General features: G+C 42.1%; 1 protein-coding gene across 3 annotated transcripts in view; it reads right to left on the reverse strand.

The window, feature by feature from the left end:
• The window catches only part of ACVR1 (activin A receptor type 1), a 231441-nt gene extending 211227 nt beyond the window's left edge, over window positions 1-20214 (reverse strand). The window contains exon 1 of one of the 3 annotated variants that reach the window (XM_029605532.1): window positions 20099-20214. The gene's annotated coding sequence lies outside the window, so the exon portion shown is untranslated. The remainder of the gene's footprint in view (window positions 1-20098) is intronic. The other 2 variants (XM_029605534.1, XM_029605533.1) reach the window with 2 other exon arrangements.
• Window positions 20215-21505: the final 1291 nt, after the last annotated feature.

Below are 21505 nucleotides of genomic sequence, written 5' to 3' on the forward strand. Positions count from 1 at the left end.
CCATGAGAGCCAGGGCTTGCAGGTTGGGGTGGCTGAGCCTGCCCTGGTCCTGGGTGATTAGGTCCAGAGCCATCCCCCACTGGATGGGGGGCACGAGGCCAGGTCACTAAGGGTAGGAAACCACCCCCTTCTGGCCCCATCAGGATCAAGGAACCCTGATCCTATTGCAACTTCTGGAGCATTTTCGATATGAGAGGAAGGGGAGTGTATGCATGCAGCAACCCAGTCAAGACTTTAAAGACTACAAATACAATGCTGTGATTAAGCCTTTGAAAAAGAACGGCTACATTCGCGACATGGACCCATGTTGGGCTTGTTAAGAACCAAGGCTTCAGAGCCATTTAATAAAGCAGCGGTGATTTTTGAGATAAATTATATTCACTAAGCAAAATTTAAAATAAAAAAATATATATGTTCACCTGATCAATGATTATAAATAAGGCTGAGTCAAAGCGAACTGCTCCCACGATGAAGTCTTTTATGACTGGTAAATTCTGACAAATGTAAGCGTCTTTCATATATTGTGGGCACTGTTGGCACTCTGTTTGTTGTACTGCAACTATCATCCATCTAGCCAAGATGGCTTTGGAGGCTGCCTCCCTCCCTTTTCCGGGGGCCACCAAACACCATAATCAGCTTATCAGTTTTCCTAAAGGAGTTTGTCACTTTAAGGTATCTCAGAAGTATACAACGCATGTATAGGAGCCACAGATGTCTATCCTTCCCCTGGTAATCATTGCTACTAAAGGCTGGAAGCAAGATAGACTAGTTTACATGAAAAAGATACCACTTTCAGCAAAAAGGAAAGCATTGGTAGGAAGATGATCAAGTCCAGAGAAAAAACAAAATAAGGATCTCTACATAATCTGGCCAAGCAGAACTTCAGCGACAGCCTGTTTTCTAGGCTCAACGGGAGGTTTAACCCAAGAACCTTATGAAAAAATTGAGGTTCCAACTGAACAATTGTGGTCAGACTTTTTACCTCTCTCATAAACAGTACTATATCCAGGTGTGCTGCTGCCCGTGCACCCCTGATTCAATACCTTTAGGGAATTATGGGCCAGCCTTTACCCAAGCCCAACTGCAGGAAGTCCAAAATTAGTGATATGTCTGACTTCTGTGGTGAAGCCCATCGTGTCTCACAAAATTCCTTGAAAAGTTGCAAAATTCTGATGTATGCTAAAGAGGAGAATTTACATGCTTTGAATATGGTTGAAATCACAGTCGAGGAGTAACCTCTCCTACATAAGCACATCCTTTCAAGGGCCAGGCCATAAGAGAGAATGGAGGTGAGTCCTCCATTGAAACTGGATCTTGCTTTAATAGACCAGGCAACCAGCCTCACTAGATCTGTATACCATGAACTTCTTGCCCAGTCTGGAGCTACTAATACCATGGATTGATGATCCTCTATTCCTTTTATTATCTTGCCCAGAGGCCATAGTGAAAAGAAATACAGCAAGCTGATCTATAGCACTGGCAAACGAGTGCTTCTATGCTATTGGAGCTGGCTCCACCCTGCAGCTGAAAAATTCACCAGCCTTGGTATTCACTCTTGTCACCATTAGAAGCATGCCTAGGCAACCTCATCAATCTACTATCATTTGCAAGGCTTCTGAACTCACCTAAGTCCAGCCTGTTTCAACTGAGAAAATCAGTTTGGCGATTCTCCTTTTACTACTACTAAACATTTCTATAGCACTACATGACATATGCAGCGCTATACAAACAAAAAAAATAGATCCTGCTCAATAGAGTTTACAATCTAAGACGAGCATACAGAACAAAAGACTTGGGGTATTTCATAAAGCAAGACTGGTTACAAATGAAAGAAAAAAAAAGATATTTAAGGAGACAAAAAGTAGACAATGAGACCTAAGATGTAAAAAGTTCAAAAAGGTGGGTCTTTAGATGGGATTTAAACATGGCAAGAAGGAGTATAATGCACCATTTCAGGAAGACTATTCCAAGCACATGGCGCAGCAAGGTGGAAAACACGGAGTAGGGAATATGGAGGTAGAGGAGAATAGCGCAGATAAGAGTGACTTGTCGCACAAGCAGATGCACGGAAAGGAGTGTAGCGAGAGATAAGAGGAAAGGTAGTGAGGTGCTGCAGACTGAAGGCATTTGAAGGTGAGAAAGAGGAGCTTGAACTGTATGTGGGAGCAGATAGGATGCCAATGCAGAGACCTCAGAAGAGGGGTTATGTGAGCATAGCAACTTTGGTGAAAGATAATTCATGCAGCTGAATTTAGGACAGATTGCATTGGAGAGAGATGGCTTGCCAGGAGACCTGTGAAGGGCAGGTTGCAATAGTCTAAGTAGGAGGAGATGGAAGAGTGGATAAGGGTTCTGGTAGTGTGTTCAGAAAGGAAGAGATGGATTTTGGCAAGCTGAGAGCAGGAGATCCTACTCCTCCCATTTGCATAATTGGACCACATCTTGTGATAGCTAGCATTCGGCTACAGGTGCTACCCTACCCCCCCCCCACTTGTTTACATATGCTATTGTCATGGCATTGTCAGACAAGAATCCTAATGCCCTCCCTTTTATTAGTGGGAGGAACAATTATAGAGCCAGATAGCTCTCATCTCTAGCCTGTTTATTGACCATTTTTCCTCTTTTCTTGACCATTGCCCTTGGACCAACTGACCCTGGCAGCATGTCTTCCATCCCCATAGGCTAGCATCCATGGTGACTATAATCCAGCTGGGAGACTCTAGAGTGACCTCTCTGCAGATTGGAGGGCTGTAGCCACCACTGCAGGTTCTTCCTTACACCCAAAGATATCTGGTGCTGAAGTTAGTATTCCCAGGAGGAGGGTGACTAGCACAACGAACTGCTGTAGCGACCACATGTGTGCGCTAGCCCATGGAAGCAGGTCCAAATGATACTGCCATGAAACCCAGCAACTGGAGATAATCCCATGCCCTGTGTGATTCCACACCCATTCTAGCAACCTGGATATCCTATTGGGAGACCTTCCTTTGTATTGAAGTGGCCCCTACAAATTCCAGGCTCTGGAATGGTTCCAAGTTGTTTTTTTGGATAGTTTTATTACCCAACTGCTGCATGAGGTAAACTATTATCACCAAGGCTCTGCGACTCTTATGAGCCAACATCCAAGTAATGGTGCACCATAACTCCCTGTCTGCTTAGAGCTGCTGCCGCCACCAGAATGACCTTGGTAAAAGTCCTGGGGGCTATTGCTAGATCAAAAGGAAATGCCTGGAATTTAAAATACTTGTTCAAAGACACAGAACCTTAGGAACGTTTAAGTATGTTGCTACCAAATCCAGAAACAACAAAAGGACACTAATATTTTCAAAACTGTGACAGACTTACTTTAAACAGACATGTCTTGATGGCGATGGAACCGCAACAGCAAGCCTGACAACGGCAGTATAACAAACTACCGTCCGGTCTAATCGTCATTTGCGGTGTTATTCCAAAGGCTTTAGCTGAAGGTGCTTCCAAATGACAGTTCAGAGTAAATATATAGTTCATCTGTTCCCGTAACCAAAATTTAACATTGAACCCGATAGCGGCCGGTGTTTCGCCACTAAAAACAGTTGCTTCTTCAGGAGTATGTTCCTCAGAACAGATGCTTCTTCAGGAGTATGTTCCTCAGAACAGATGCTGTAATTTAAATCAACCATATATTCAATATTAAGCTAAGTACTTTTATATTTAGTATAAGATTATAGTGTCACGGCAAATCCAACCTTCATTCCAGACTCAAGCGTCTCCAATGGTTATGCTATAATCGGGACAGAGACCACCCTGAACTGGTTGGCCCTTTAAAAAGCCCGCGTTTTTTGGCGTGATGACGAATGCCGTCCACAAGTAGCTACTGAACCAGGAACAAAGCGTCTCATTGCTATGGTAACAATCAAGCAATTTTTCACAAAAAAAACCAACTTGCAGTTCAAGCGCCGAATTCAAGCCATCGGGCTCCACCGCCCCTAACCAGTGGATCCATTTTTGCTCAGCTTGTAATAATCGGGTATTATAATCTCCATCCCGCCAGTTAGGAGAAAGCTGCTCCAAAACACATACTCTTAAATCAAATGTGTGCTGATATTGAATGCAATGAGCTGTCAATGGCACTATGAGACGACTTGTGGAAATACAGAATCGATGTTCAATAAGCCGGGTTTTAAGTGCTCTCTGGGTTTTCCCTATGTACCAGAGATTACATGGACATTGTATTAAATATATGACCCCTGTTGAACGACAATCCGTGAACTTTCTCAAAATGAAAGTGAGATCATGCCTTGAAAAATATAAAGATGAAGTGTGAATCATATGACAAACTGTACAGGCACCACATGCTGTATGTGCGCCAATGTTGATTGAAGGAGTAATTTTTGATGTATCAAGAGTGTACCAGTTAATCTTTTAAAATTAGAACTCCGTGTAAAAGCAAATCTTGGTGTCTCTTGAAATTCATTATGAATCTGTAAAATATGCCAATTCCAATGAATAATGTATTTCATTGTATGGGCCATAGATGAAAAAGGAAGACAGGTCAAAATGTCTGTTGATTCCATAGAACGTGGTAAAAACAACCAATCTCTATGTGTGAATTTTGCACGAGTGAAAGCTCGTTTAATACATTTGGGGTAGCCCCTCTTCATGAACCGATCACTCAATGAAATGGCCTGTTGATTAAATTCTTCAAGTGACGTGCACAGCCATCTCAGCCGAAAAAACTGGCTAACAGGAAGATTTTCTTTAAGTGAACGGGGATGTGCACATCATCGGAATTCGCATATTTTACAGATTCATAATGAATTTCAAGAGACACCAAGATTTGCTTTTACACAAAGTGGGGAGTAGCTGGCTTGTTACGGCGGTTACTACCCCAAACCAAATAAGCCTGATACTTCACTTTCAATACATATCCAGCATAGCTCTCTGCTTCAACGGCAGGGGAGAAGAAAAACTGATACTTCACGCATAGCTCTCTGCTTCAACGGCAGGGGAGAAGAAAAACTGATACTTCACGCATATCCAGCATAGCTCTCTGCTTCAACGGCAGGGGAGAAGAAAAAAGGATTCGCACTCACAAAGCGGGGAGTAGCTGGCTTGTTACGGCGGTTACTACCCCAAACCAAATAAGCCTGATACTTCACTTTCAATACATATCCAGCATAGCTCTCTGCTTCAACGGCAGGGGAGAAGAAAAACTGATACTTCACGCATAGCTCTCTGCTTCAACGGCAGGGGAGAAGAAAAACTGATACTTCACGCATATCCAGCATAGCTCTCTGCTTCACGGCAGGGGAGAAGAAAAAAGGATTCGCACTCACAAAGCGGGGAGTAGCTGGCTTGTTACGGCGGTTACTACCCCAAACCAAATAAGCCTGATACTTCACTTTCAATGCATATCCTGCTTCAACCGCAGGGGAGAAGAAAAACTGATACTACACGCATATCCAGCATAGCTCCCTGCTTCAACGGCAGGGGAGAAGGAAAACAACCAATAAGGGCTGAATAACACAGTCTGGGTAAAACAAATAAACATGGGTGTAGCTTGCTTATTGCGGCGGTTACTACCCCTACTACCCCTAACTAATCAAGCTTGATATTTCACTTGGTTGCAGCTCCATCACTGCTCTCTACATTAATGGTGGGGGTGGAAGGGAAATAGAACCAAAGAGCTAAGAGAAACAGATAAGTATGAGAAAAAAATGTGAAGCTTGCTGGGCAGACTGGATGGGCCGTTTGGTCTTCTTCTGCCGTCGTTTCTATGTTACACGGAGTTCTAATTTAAAAGATCAACTGGTACACTCTGATTCATCAAAAATTACTCCTTCAATCAACATTGGAGCACATACAGCATGTGGTGCCTATACAGTTTGTCATATAATGATTCACACTTCATCTTTATATTTTTCAAGGCATGAGCTCACTTTCATTTTGAGGAAGTTCACGGATTGTCGTTAAACAGGGGTCATATATTTAATACAATGTCCATGTAATCTCTGGTACATAGGGAAAACCCAGAGAGCACTTAAAACCCGGCTTATTGAACATCGATCCTGTATTTCCACAAGTCGTCTCATAGCGCCATTGACAGCTCATTGCATTCAATATCAGCACACATTTGATGATTTAAGAGAGTGTGTTTTGGAGCAGCTTTCTCCTAACTGGCGGGGTGGAGATTATAATACCCGATTACTACAAGCTGAGCAAAGATGGATCCACTGGTTAGGGACGGTGAAGCCAGATGGTTTGAATTCGGCGCCTGAACTGCAAGTTTTTTTGTGAAAAATTGCTTGATTGTTACCATAGCAATGAGACGCTTTGTTCCTGGTTCAGTAGCTACTTGTGGACGGCATACGTCATCACGCCAAAAAACGCAGACTTTTTAAAGGGCCAACCAGTTCAGGGTGGTCTCTGTCCCGATTATAGCATAACCATTGGAGATGCTTAAGTCCGGAATGAAGGTTGGATTTGCTGTGACACGATAAGCTAAGTACTTTTACATTTAGTATAAAATTAATATTGAATATATGGTTGATTTAAATTACAGTATCTGTTCTGAGGAACATACTCCTGAAGAAGCAACTGTTTAGTTGCGAAACACCGGCCGCTGTTGGGTTCAATGTTAAATTTTGGTTATGGGAACAGATGAACTATATATTTATGCCGAACTGTCATTTGGAAGCACCTTCAGCTAAAGCCTTTGGAATAACACCGCAAATGATGATTAGACCGGACGGTAGTTTGTTATACTGCCGTTGTCAGGCTTGCTGATGCAGTTCCATCGCCATCAAGACATGTCTGTTTAAAATAAGTCTGTCACAGTTTTGAAAATATTACAGTGTCCTTTTGTTGTTTTTGGATTATAATTGATAGGACTGTGAGTTTGGGGTTCTTTATATATATATTTTTTTTTTTGTGTCATATCTTTTGCTACCAAATCCAGGCAAGCTAAGTACTCCCCTTCCCAAAGACATGACCGAACGTGACGTCTCAATTCAGAGGTGAGGCACATGCAGGCATTTGTTGACCACATTCAGATCCAAAACTGGGTGGAAAGTACCATCTTTTTGTGGAACCATAAAATATATCGAGTATGTGCACTGCCTGCCCTCTCCTGCGTGGGTACTGGCACAATCACCTGAAGATGCCACAGTTTTAATAGTGTCCCTTTTACCAAACCCCTTTTGATAAGAGATGTGCATGAGAAAACCATGAAGAATTCTGGGACCGGTCTCATGCACATGGGGGCATACCCCTTCTGCATGATGTCCAGTACCCTCTGGTCCATTATAATTCAGGTCCACTCCACATTGGACCAGTAGGCAGCAACCTGTTGAGGTACTATCAGCAGAGGGACCGGTTATGTATTATTGGGCTGAGCAATTGCCATCTGCTTCCATGGGGGGGGGGGGGGGGGGGAATATGCCTTTGCCCTTCTGGTGCCCCAAAACCAGGTGGCTTTCAGTTTGCATGCCTGAACAGGAGCACCTCACTGACTTACACCTAACACCAGATCTGGAGGGCTCCTCTTGACCCTCTGCATGCCTTATCTTCAGGGAGTTTCTGGGGCTTTGACTCTCCCAAATCCTTAACTAGCTTTTCCAGCTCATCGCCAAAAAAGTTCACAAAGGTGTGACTTGACACTAAGTCTGCTGCCCAATTGCGTAATCTTAGGAGCCAAATGGCTGCCAGTAATGTGGCCAAAGCTCAAAAGGACATTCTCACCTGGTCATTCATATTGTCTAAGAACTCTATAGCAGACCCTAGGCAGGCTGTCTCTGTGCTTTCAGGGAGTTGCTGAACCCAGTGCAAAGCTAACCAGGCAACAAAATCCACAAATGTTGGCTTACAGAGCCATAGCATTCATGGCAAAGGCTTACTTTAAAAGCGATTCTATCTTCTGATCCTGAGACTCAAGGCAGTTCCTTCTACCAGTATTGAGGTCTTGCATGTGACTGCCAAGACCAGGGCATCAATTCATGGGACCTTAAGGAGTTTATTCTTTTCCTCCAGGAGCAAGAGGTAAATTCTACTTAGAACTCTACCCCTTTTAAGCTATGTCTTGAGGATATCCCAATCTGTCAGGACCATGCAACTCAGGGAATTATGCAAAGGGAATGCTTTCAGCAGCTTTCTAAGCCCTTGGAGAATAGAGACCCCTCTGCTGGATCCTTAGGCACATTATCTGCCATCCCTAGGACAGATACTACCCTGGAAATGGGCATAATGGGTCCTCACCTCTATCATATTCTATGATAGTGATAGGAATAGGGATAGGAGTATGCAGTATTTCAAACCACCCATCCTTCAGTCCATCAAGAGGTGACAAGTGAAAAAAGGACAAAACCAAATACAGAGAAAGAAAGCACAACCTAGTAATAGTGCAGGCCATGGGTAGCAAGGTTAATACCAGGTTGGTGGTAGCTAGGTACTGTCCAGCAAAGCCATGGGGATCTAGGAGGCTTAATGTTTAGGTAAAACAAAGTTTTGAAAACAATCAAATTCATGCAAGTTGTTTTCCTCATCCAACTTGAACATGTCCCTCAAATCCAGCTAAAAGTATTGTATTGCAAAAGCCCACATGTTCTTTAAATTGGGGTAAGACCAATTTTCAGACAAGACAAATTATACAGGTCGATACCCATTTACTCAGATAAAATAGTTTTGAAAATTGTCCTAAAAGCACACAATACTTCTATAGTTCCTCTTTCGTCTCACCACCCACCTTGTGCCCCAACAAATGAAAGAAAACACTCACCCGAATGAACAAGGGAAGCAAAGAATGAAACATCAATAAAAACAAAACCCAAGAAACAAACAATTTATTTCAGGAAATATCTTGCACAGGACTGAGATACTGCACTATGAGAGCCATAGTTTTGTAGAGACTATTTTTTTTAGAATTACTTTCCTCATGCGTACCATTTTATAATTTTTGCCTGCCTTATTGCAGTCTTATCTCGCTGCCTCAGCAGCATCTCAATAGCATGTCTCTACCTCCAAGGTTAGAAAGATGTCCAAAGAAAGGCCAAAACTTTGAAAAACTGCTATCAGAGGCTTCAAGGCCTATATCTGTAGGTGCCGGATATCCATCATGGATATCAATATGCACAAGGCCTGTGCCTCGATCGTGATATGGCGAATTGCTACAATGAAGTAAAGAAAAACTGAGAGAAGGTTGCATATAAAGACTGAGGGGCTCACAAGGCAGCGCCAACGCAGAAACTCCTGCTCATACTCAGAAGTGCAACAGTCCAATGAGCTATGAGATAAGGCTTCATTTGGCATCACCGGATGACATCACCCATGTGTCATGGCTAATTGAACCCTGCTTGTCGACGGAGAATCTTATTTTCTGCCACCCTGTGGAAGAAGCCAGTAACCAGATAACACAAAGTGGATATCACTTTCACAGACAAGCTGTGAGATTGACATATTTGTAAAGCAAGATGTCTACAGAGTTTCTCACAGAGTTAAGAAATGAGAGTTCTGATCAGCTTGGTTCTACTTAGGAACTCTGTCAGTTCTAAATCTGAACTAGAATGAAATATTCTGCTTCAGGAAGACTTTTCTGCCAGTAAATACATACTTATAGCTACCATAGGGTACCTCAAATGCATATTAATCTTAAAGCAAGCAAGCAGACAGGAAAGCAGAGGAGTAGCCTAGTGGTTAGAACAAGGGGCTATGAAACAGAGAACATAAGATATGCCATACTGGGTCAGACCAAGGGTCCATCAAGCCTAGTATCCTGTCTCCAACAGTGGCCAATCCAGGATACAAGTACCTGGTAAGTAACCAAACATTAAACAGACCCTATACTACTACTGACGGAAACAAGCAATGGCTATTCCCTATTGATTACTAGTAATTTATGGACATCTCCTCCAGGAACTTATCCAAACCTTTTTTAAACCCAGCCACACTAGCTGCCTTAACCACATCCCCTGGCAACAAATTCCAGAGCTTAATTGTGAGTTGACTAAAAAAAGAATTTTCTCCAAGTTGTTTTAAATGTGCTACTTGCTAACTTCATGGAGTGCCCCTAATTCTTGTATTATCTGAAAAAGTAAATAACCATTTCACATTTACCAGTTCAAGCCCTTTCATAATTTTGTAGACCTCTTTCATATCCCCCTCAAAACTCTTCTCCAAACTGAACAGCCCCCAACCTCTTTTGCCTTTCCTCACAGGGGAGCCGTTCCATGCCCTTTATCATTTTGGTCACCCTTCTCTGTATTTTCTCTAGTGCAACTATATCTTTTTTGAGATGCAGCGACCAGAACTGCACACAGTATTCAAGCGATACAAAGACATTATGACATCCTCCGTTTTATTTGCCATTCCCTTCCTAATAATTCCTAACATTCTTTTTGCTTTTTTTTTTTTTTTTTTTTTTTTTTTTTTTTTTGACTACCCACTGCCACTCCTTGTGACCATGGACAAGTCACTTTACTTTCCATTGCTCAGTTGCAAACTTAGGACCCAATTCATCGAAGTATTTTCCAGTAGACACAGAATAGAAGAAAAGCCTTAGTGAATCAAGTCCTTAAATTGTAAGCCCTTTGGGATTAGGGAAATACCTAAAGTACCCAAGTGTAATCCACTTTGAAGTGCCGAAAAGCAGAATATAAATTAAATAAGTATATTTTTTTAAAATTAGAAAAAATCAAAACCATAAAAATCTGTTTAAAAATGCCTTCACAAAAACTTTGGGATGTCTAGTGCATTCTTGTGTACTATCCTTTGCAATTCCTCTTTCCTTACACGAGTACATAAGATATTAGTCTATCATTTAAAACTGTGGCTGAAACTAATTATAAAATCAAGTTCCATCCTGAACTTCAAATTTTAGTTTTCATCCTAACTACACAAGCCATTTGATATTGCAGATGCTAATGTCTGGCAGTTCCAGGCCTACTGCATTCAGAAGGCCCCTCTCACTGCTGCTGAGAAACAATTCTATATTTAGTCTATGCTACAAATGACACCATGGAGGTTAAAAAAAATACTGACTTAGGGTCTGAGTTATAAAAGGTTCTCTCCTGTGTCTATGAGGAAAAATATTTATAAATCTGATCCTAATACTAGAGCAGGAAACTCCTGCCCACCCACGATCTTATCTGTATTAATCATTTACTGTAGCCTTGTACTGACAAGTCTGTGCATACAGCATTGAATGCAATGTCAAAATATATATGCACACATTTTAAATAACTATGAACTAAATAACTTCCTTTTCAGAAAGCAGATAGGAGGAAAAATATCCATCTGTTCTACTCCTGCAAATTCACTACATGTTCCTCTTATATTCCCACCCTGCTCTTCAATTCTCTCTCACCTGCAGACATCCCTTCCAAAGTTTAATCATCTTCCATTGTAACTGTTACCACTGCCTTCAAGAACATACCCCACCTCAAAAAGTTTTAACTGGACCCTACATACCCCATCTCCTTTCTTCCTTTCATATCCAAACTACTCAAATGTGCTGCACATTCACCATCATTGCCTTGCCTCTTTTATCAGGCCGTTCTTGATCCACTCCAATCTGGCTTTCACCCTCTACATTCCAGAGACCACTCTTGCTTCAAATAATCTCCAAACTCAAATATAATCTAATGAAGTTTACTTTTCATGAGTCTCTGACATAGTTATGAGTTCTTGGGAATAACTCTTGCCTCGCAGTTTTGCTCTTTGAAAGGCAAGGCCATAAGTCAGAATAGAGATAGATTTTCCTTTGGTATTGGCCCCTACCACAGTTTCCCCTGAATGTCAGGGAGTCATGGGGGAGGTAACCCCTAGGAGCCCTATTAAATCCACATACCACAGCCTTTTTGGCCAATACAAAATTACCAGTATCACCTCTTAGGGGCAATTCTCTATTCTTTTTATCACTTTGCCTAACAGGAGCCAAGGCAGGAACCCATACAAAAACTCATCCTTGGGCCATGGGTAAATAACTCATGGATCCTGCATCTTTTCATCAACTGAAGAACCTGCCTGCTTTGGCGCTGGCTTGAGTCACCATCAAGTCCATCACCAATAGCCCCATTGCTCCACTTGGCTCTGGAACACATTAACTGGACTCCCATTCTTCTCGGTCCAGCTTGTTCCTGCTGAGAAAGTCTGCATATACATTTTCTCTTGCTGCAATGTAAGATGCTTGACAACTTGGGCTGGTTCTTCTGTGCCCCACTGAATATTCCGTTTGCTTCCTCCTCAATTCTGGAGCTGCGCGCGCCTCCCTCTGTTCACATATGCCATTGCCATAGCACTATCTCAGAAGACTCATAGTAACATAGTAATGATGGTAGAAAAAAAGAACAAGTGGTCCATCCAGTCTGCACAGCAGACTGGATGGACCATAGGGGAGTTGTTCCATTCCCCTTATCATTTGGTAGCCCTTTTCTGTACCTTCTCCATCGCAATTAATATATCTTTTTTGAGATGCGGCGACCAGAATTGTACACAGTATTCAAGGTGCGGTCTCACCATGGAGCGATACAGAGGCATGATGACATTTTCCGTTTTATTCACCATTCCCTTTCTAATAATTCCCAACATTCTATTTGCTTTTTTGACTGCCGCAGCACAACTGAACCGACGATTTCAATGTGTTATCCACTATGACACCTAGATCTCTTTCTTGGGTTGTAGCACCTAATATGGAACCCAACATTGTGTAATTATAGCATGGGTTATTTTTCCCTATATGCATCACCTTGCACCACATTAAATTTCATCTGCCATTTGGATGCCCAATTTTCCAGTCTCACAAGGTCTTCCTGCAATTTATCACAATCTGCTTGTGATTTAACTACTCTGAACAATTTTGTGTCATCTACAAATTTGATTCTCACTCGTCGTTATTTCCTTTCCAGATCATTTATAAATATATTGAAAAGTAAGGGTCCCAATACAGATCCCTGAGGCACTCCACTGTCCACTCCCTTCCACTGAGAAAATTGCCCATTTAATCCTACTCCTCTGTTTCCTGGTCTTTTAGCCAGTTTGCAATCCACGAAAGGACATCGCCACCTATCCCATGACTTTTTACTTTTCCTAGAAGCCTCTCATGAGGAACTTTGTCAAACGCCTTCTGAAAATCCAAGTATACTATATCTACCGGTTCACCTTTATCCACATGTTTGTTAACTCCTTCAAAAAAGTGAAGCAGATTTGTGAGGCAAGACTTGCCCTGGGTAAAGCAAGTCTCACATATCCTAGCAAAGATTACAGGTATAGCCACAAGGTCATGTAAATCTAATCATTTGACTTTGCTGCAGCTGTCCTCTTGTGTTCATTAAGCCCCAGTAAATCTACATTAAAGAATGGTAGAACTCCACAGTTGCCCTGGATACAGATTAAAGCAAACAAATCAGTAATTAATGAAATACCCAAATACAAAACTAAGTATGTTGCATGCAGTCATACACATTTCTCCCACTAAAAGAAAAAGCTAACCTATATGCACATCAGGGTACTATATAATGAATCTAGTGGTCCAGCTTAAAAGTGGAGAACAAAGCACAGTAAAATAAAAATACAATGGCAAGTCTTCAGCAAGTGTATTTATTGGAAGGCACCTGTGCAGCTGGTCAATGGCTATAGGAAACATGAAAGAAAGACTCCTCCACCTATCCAAAACCAAAGCTGTGAGCTTATACCTATACGAGGTTCACTCCCACCAAGCAACAAGAGAAAATATCTGCAAGGCCACAGTATCTTTTAGCAAACTGTGTACAAAAAGCTGTATGGCAAACATTCAGCCATTTACCCAGCTCCCAAATGCATCACGATAGAGGTCTATGTAACTACCACACACTAAGACTATCTGAATTTTGGGGAGTCTGGCCTGACAATTTCCTTCTTCTTTTGAGCATCCAGCTCTGTCATAACCATTACCTTAAGATTTTTTCAAGCCTGGCCTTTACAGCAATAAACTTCAGCCCCGAGGTCAAGCACCAAGGGGTCACGAAATCATAGAACATATGTTGAGGGGCACTAGGTATCACTATTGAAAGCTACTTCCACAACATACCCAGTGAACCAAGGGAACAGCAGCCCGACCCAGGAATCGAACATAGGTCCTCTGCATGGCAACATGCCACACTGCCCCTCAGCAACTGGCCCCTCCAAAATGAGTTTTAAAATATAAACATTCCCTTTTATTACATGTTGATCCTCTGTTATAGCTTATGCTGTATTGTGGTACAAGATATTACTTTGTAAAATAAGTTAACCTCAAACAGATATAAATCTTAATTTTAGCTATTTAAGATATGTTATGAAGTTCTTCGAAATAGAATTACTGGAAAGTTATTTCTTTTGACAAAATGGGTCATCACTGTCACTTGTAAAATCATAAAATGAACAAATTCTGATTCAAACTAAACTACAGAGACTGGAAAAGCTGCTTAGTGTGTTTTTTTACTTATTAAATGAATTTCAAAGATATTCCATCTATTGAAATGTTTTAGCACTTAGCAAGGCAGAACTGACATTTAAAAGAAAATGCAAGAAACATTCAAAATTAATTTTGTATTAGAAAAGGTCTTTAAAAAACCAGTGAGGATTCCCTGCATGTATAATTTGTGAGGCACATAAAGTTTTATGGATGAAATCAAGTACACACCAAAACAACAATCCTGATTTCTCATCATTCTTCATTCCACCCAATAAATGCTCAATGCTAGAAAACCAGTCACAATAGTAAATAATGATATTGCTAACAGAAGTGGTACCAAGTAGCAGTAGCACCAAGCAACTATAGCGCATTACATATAGAAAGACTAATGGTTAAGTACAAAGAGATACAATCAACCAGAGGCCAGGGAAATAGAGCAGAAAAATACACATGCACTCACAATTGTCTTGGGTCACCAAACTGATTAAAAATAACTTCCAAGAGCATCTTGATATGTTGCCTATGTAATCATACCCTATGAACTCCAAAAAGAAGCTCCCTTTGGCACAACATAAACATTAAGATGACTGATAATAAATTTAAGAGACTGAGATCATACTCAGCATACCATGGGCTTAACAGTGAGGTTCATTCTTGTCATGGAATTTCACAAAACAAACTCATTTCGATGAAACAATAACTTGGAAGCTACTAAAGAATACTTGCATGCACCAAAACCTTGCCAAAGGATCACTAAATTTGACTTCATCTAGAGGGAGTTCCCGAGATTTATTTTGTCTATATTGCTATGGTTTCAGCATCGATGAAATCATTTAAAGCTTGGCACTGTAACGTGCAACATCGTAACCACATAAGCCTTATGACTCTCACATTCCAGTTGTTGAAGCTACTGAGCTGCAGGTCGGAGGGGGCAGGAGAGAGCTGATTGGAACAGCAGACTCCAGCTTGCTAAAAGCTTACACTGAACTCATGTGCCTCCCCCTTTTCACTAGATCTCTAAATGACTCAACAGCCCCAAAACTATCCTTGACAGTCATTTCATTGTAAATATTGTATCTATGCACACAGCCACAATCAAATACATGGCTTAAAAATCCCAGACTGGTATGAGTATTACCATTTTGGAACAGGGAAGTCAGGGGAGGGGTAGTGGGGAACTAAAAAAAAAAAAAAATCCCACCTTTTTTATTTTGTCACTGTCCAAAGTCTAAATCAAAGTGGAAACAGCCGCTGATCTTCTCAATCGACAAGAAATTTAGCAGCTAAAAACATTCAAACCAGAGAAGCGCTGCCGTTCTGAGAGCTGTACTTTTTATATCTTGCAAGAGAAGAGAGTTACAGTCTGCAGAAATGCAGCCAAGTGGTGAAGGGGATCTCTGGATCCACTTGCAGCTGCTTCACCTCTCCTGAAACAAGCCTGCCGGGGGGGGGGGGGGGGGAAGCTATGAATTTTCAACTTGGTGTGTCAAGACCAAGAACTTCTCCTAGATAAAACCAAAGCCAGCCATGAAACCAGACTTTTAAAGCACAGGCAGCCCTTTCACAACAACTTCTCAAGACCTCCCTCACCCCAGCAAAATACCTTGGCACTGCCAATGCACCGTAAAACCCTTATCCAAGAGCAGCCTGCAAACTGTGCTGTCAAGCTACAAATCAACAGGAGCAGAGGGCTCACCTGAGAGCAAAAGCTGGAAACTTGTCCAAAATAAAACAGGTAGGAAACACAAAAGGTGCAAGAAGCTTATAGAAGAGGACATCATTCCGCATATACACAGATACACTCTTCCAATGGCTGGACCCCACCTGCAATCAACCACCTCAGCATCTCATTTCCTCCTAATGAGAGACAAGGTAGAAAGGACTGCAGGCAGGCATATACGAGTAGACAAAGACAAAAAAGGAGGAAAAGCCCATGAGAAGGTAGAAGACGTAGAGTGATTGGAGAAGAGTGGCTGTGGGTCCCTCTTCACAAGAATGGGAGCAGAGAGGTGGCTGGAAACTACACGGCCTGTTACCCTCACCTCGGTGGGTGGAAAAGTATTGGAGTCGCTGAAGGAAAGAATAGTGAATTATCTACAAGCAGCAGAATTGCTGGACCAGAGGCACCATGGTTGCATCACCAAGGGAAGGTCCTGTCAAGACGAACATTCTGATTGACTTTTTTGATTGGGTGACTAGGATTGGATAGAGGAGGAGCGCTCGATGTCATCTACTTGGATTTTAGCAAAGCTTTTGATACGGTCCCGCACAGGAGGCTAGTGAATAAAACGAGAAGCTTGGGAGGTGAGTGCCTGGATAGCAAACTGGTTGAAGGACAGAAAGACGATGTGTGATGGTAATGGAACTTACTCGGAAGACAGAATGGTGATGAGTGGAGTGCCCGCAAGGGTCGGTGTTGGGACCGGTCCTGTTCAATATCTTCATGAGCGACATCGCGGATGGGATAGAAGGTAAGGGTTTGTCTATTTGCGGATGCTATTAAGATCTGCAACAGAGTGGACACGCTGGAAGGAGTGGAGAGAATGAGACAGGATTTAAGGAAGCTGGAAGACTGGTCGAAGTTAATGGCAGCTGAGATTCAATGCCAAGAAGTGGCAGAGTCATGCATATGGGGTGTGGAAATCCAAAAGAAATGTATTTGATGGGGGGGGGCGGTGAAGGGCTGTTGTGCACGGAGCAGGTGAGAGACCTTGGGGTGATAGTGTCCAACAATCTGAAGTCTGAGAAACAATGTGACAAGGCGTTAGCTATAGCCAGAAGAATGCTGGGCTGCCAGAGAGGAATATCGAGTAAGAAAAGGGAAGCGATTATCCCCTTGTACAGGCCCTTGGTGAGGCCTCACCTGGAGTACTGTGCTCAGTTCTGAAAACCGTATCTCTGAAGGGACAGAGACAGGATGGAGGCGGTCCAGAGAAGGGCGACCAAAAAAGGTGTATGATCTTCATCGAATGCCTTATGAGGATAGATTGAAGAATCTAAATACGTGTACACTGGAGGAAAGGAGGGGCAGGGGTGATATGATACAGACCTTCAGATACCTGAAAGGTTTTAATGATCCAAAGTCAATGACAAATCTTTTCCATTACAAAAAAAAAAAAAAAAAAAATCAGCAGAACCAGAGGTCACGATTTAAAATTCCAGGGAGTAAGACTCAGAACCAATGTCAGGAAGTATTTCTTCACGGAGAGGGTGGTGGATGCCTGGAATGCCCTTCTGGAGGAAGTGGTGAAGACCAAAACTGTGAAGGATTTCAGAGGGGCTGGGATAAACACTGTAGATCCATAAAGTCTTGAGAATGTGAATGAAGCAAGAGGCATGGGGGTGGCTTGCGGGAATGACGGCTACTTCCTGGTGATTAATACCCTTATTCAATAAACATACACATGGTTAATGTGACTCCAACATTGCTCTATGCTTCAACGGCAAGAGGAAATGTGGGACAAAGGATTTGCATTCACAAATAAGCGTGGGAGTAGCTTGCTTGTTGCAGCGGTTACTACCCCCTAACCAATTAAACCTGATACTTCACTTTGAATACATATACAGCACAGCTTACTGCTTCAACGGCTGGGGGGATGAAGATAAGAGGATTTACATTCAGAGAACTAACAACTAGGATTGAATTGCATAGTCTGGGTAAACAAATAAGCGTGGGAGTAGCTTGCTTGTTGCAGCGCTTACTACCCCGAACCAATACTTCACTTTGAATACATATACAGCTCAGCTCACTGCTTCGATGACAGGGGGATGAAGAAAAGAGGATTTATATTAAGACAACCAACAAGGACTAAATTGCACAGGCTGGGTAAACAAATAAGTGTGGGAGTAGCTTGCTTATGGCGACGGTTACTACCCCATACCAATTAGGCTTTTATGCAGCTCCAGCACTGCTCTCTACATCAATGGCAGGGGTGGAAGGAAAATTAGAACCAAAAAGTTACCAGTAAGGGCCCTGACATCAGCTGTCAGAGTAACAGATAAGTATGAGAAAAATAACTGTGAAAGCTTGCTGGGCAGACTGGATGGGCCGTATGGTCTTCTTCTGCCGTCACTTCTATATTTCTATGTAAGCTGTTTGGCTACTAAAGACAAGAAGAGCCACCCAGTGTGGTCTCCCCACTGTATTTATTTAAAATATTTCTATACCATCTTAACAATTAGATAATTGGCCAAAACAGTTTACAAAGTAGTAAAAAGAAAAATAGTAATAAATAATAGTAAAAAGAAAAAATAAAATAAAATTGCGTAGATTAAGAATTGGGTCTATGCATAATCATAAATAATTACCTAAAAATAATAAAAAAGAAAACAAATAGAGAAAATACAATTAACCTGCCAAATCCCTATTCTAATCTGATGTTATTACATGGCAAAATAAAAACCCTAACAACACTTTACATAAGTCAAGTACAGCGAGAAAAACAAAGAATCAAAAAAAACTAACAATATTTGTAACAAGAGGTAGTGTGGTGCCCAGGGCTTTACAGTTTGAAAAAATTGAGAGCACAATACATGGTTGCCAGCTGATTCAAAATATTGACTACTGCAGAGGCCTCTGGAGCCCAAGCTGAGGCTGCTGACATTATTGCCAGGTGACTGCAAAATTGATAGTTCAAAGTCACTTCAAAACTAGCCAGTTATTAAAATGAAAAACAATCACTTTTTTTAATCAATACACTGCTTCACACTTGGCAATGATAACTATAGGCACAAGCTCCAGCTATAACAGAGAAACAATGACAGCTCAAAACAACTTTTTTTGATTACAAACCAGAAAAAATAGTTTGAAAAAATGACAGGAAATCGCATGCATATAACTGCCTAAAAGCCCATATTTGCACTAATGAATGTGTAGGATGTCAAGTTAACCAGCATTCAGTTAGGGCAGGGGGGATGTTTTGATGTTGAATAGCAATGGACACTATAGGACAAAGAAAGAATGTACAGGAGGGAGGAAGGCAATGCTTGCATCTTTACTCCTTGAGCCACTGACCAAAAAAAGAGAAGGCAAAAGCCAAATCTCTCTTTTCATAAGTAAAATCAGCTTCTCCAACAGTGTCCAAGCTTATCAAGAGAACTTTCGTGCATAGGTGTAGTTGAACTGTTCAGTGTTGGGGGGAGGTGTAACGCATACGGAGGACTCTTTGACGGTGGGATAGGCAAGAGGAGCCAATTCAACACGAGCATGAAGCATTTTTGGGGGGGGGCACCACCCTCAACCCTATCCCACAACCGAAAAAGATACATCTATGCTTCACAGCCTTTGACTTACAGAGCCACAATATCATACTCAAGCTTCACATACTATGACAACCTCATGCCACAAGCCCACCAGTTACAGAGAAATGTTCAATTCCTCATCGACGAGCACAAAAACCGAGCACCGGTTCAATCCAGGACCACCACCATACAGAGGCGGCTCCCGCTCCTGCTGATCTCAGAGCACCTTCTGTGCCCCGAGTCCTTCCATAAACGCCTTGGGCCTTCTATTTCTAACTGGATTCAAACAGCTGCCGCACCCCTGCCCATGCCCCTTCCCAGCAATGCGAAATGCGAACATTCAGAATAGTCATGAAATTAAAAAATACTATTTACTAATGCAATGCAAATATTTAAATATGTTTACCACCCTTTAGCTATTTTATCAGCGCCCAATGTTGTTTTCTAAACACAAACCTTGTCTGCTCTCTACAGTCAAGAGAGACTACGGTGCACCGTACCTGCGCTAGAAGCAGCAACAGCTACAAAGCGCCTGCGCAGCATTATTAGTCACCTCGAGACCGGAAGCGGACGTTAGATTCCTGAGGTTCTCGCCGGCAGGAAGCCTAGGGCGTCTCTGTGTTGGCACGCATGCGCGCAACACTGCCCTCCTCTTTCCGCGGTGTTGGCGGAGTTGCTAGATTGAGCTATTTCCAGCCCATTTTGGTCTTTTTTTTTTTTTTTTTTTTTACCGTTGTGTGGCAAAAAATTTGTTATGTGGGTTGGGCTAGTTATGAGCAGGGGAAATGGGCTGTTGAATGTTATCAACCATCTTTGTTGCTAGTACTTTTTTCTTTCTTTGCTACACTCAGCCGGGCAACGTTGCCAGCAGTCGTCGTGTGATGACTCACCGGCAACAGCCAATCAGAGACTGTAGGAACAGCAGAAGGCGACTGTTGCTGTAGTTTGCACAGCTTGGAAAGATATGAGAAGGTATTTGGCCACTTGGAGAGCTCTTGCACCACTGTGCTCATAAAACAAATTACAGATTTAAATTAAACTATACTTGGAAGGTAAGTAGTTTCTTTGTAGCTTGTTATTCTGCTGGTATAATTAACATTTTCTAGCAAGCTTAACATAAGTGACTTCAGTCAGGAGGTTCTATATAGAGAAATTTCTTAGCATCCAGGCAGATGAATCCAGAACCAGGGAGTTATGCACCTCTATCAGCAGATGGAGAGGGAGCAAAGCTGACATCACAGTATATATACCCCTGCAGTGACAGTCTGCTAATATTCTCTGTCTCCAGCAGATAGTGGACGTGCATCTCCCTACTGGGAATTGCTTAAAGTTTTAGAAGGAGAAAGGAAGGAAGAAAATTTAATTTGTCCTGCTCTTTTGCGGTGATTTCCAGTCACCCTGAGATTACAGTGAAGGGGGGGGGGGGCAAACGTATTCTCATACTAACACACGTTCACAATTATTTTCACACACACGATCATTTTCACTTGCTCTCATTCTCTGACACATCACATGCTCACTCACACCTTTACTCCTCATTTTCCCACATATACGTACTCGTACACATACTCACTTCTCCCTTTTGCACACACATGCCCACTTACCCTCACACCCATGCTCATTCATACTTTCACTTCTCTTCCTCCTACACAAATGCATGCACATTCACTCTCAAACATGCTCTTTCCCCTCCCCTGATATACTCCCTCCCCCATGCACACACCCATTCATATATACGTACACAGAAATATACACATACCCCCACCTCACCAATAGCAGCAACCTCCTCCTGTTTTGTTTTGTTTTTCACGCTAAAGGTTATGTCCGTATTATATGCTCAATAATGTGCAAAAAGCAAGATTG

This window comes from Rhinatrema bivittatum, chromosome 6 (assembly GCF_901001135.1).
Source record: "Rhinatrema bivittatum chromosome 6, aRhiBiv1.1, whole genome shotgun sequence".
In the NCBI taxonomy this organism is placed as follows: Eukaryota; Metazoa; Chordata; class Amphibia; order Gymnophiona; family Rhinatrematidae; genus Rhinatrema; species Rhinatrema bivittatum.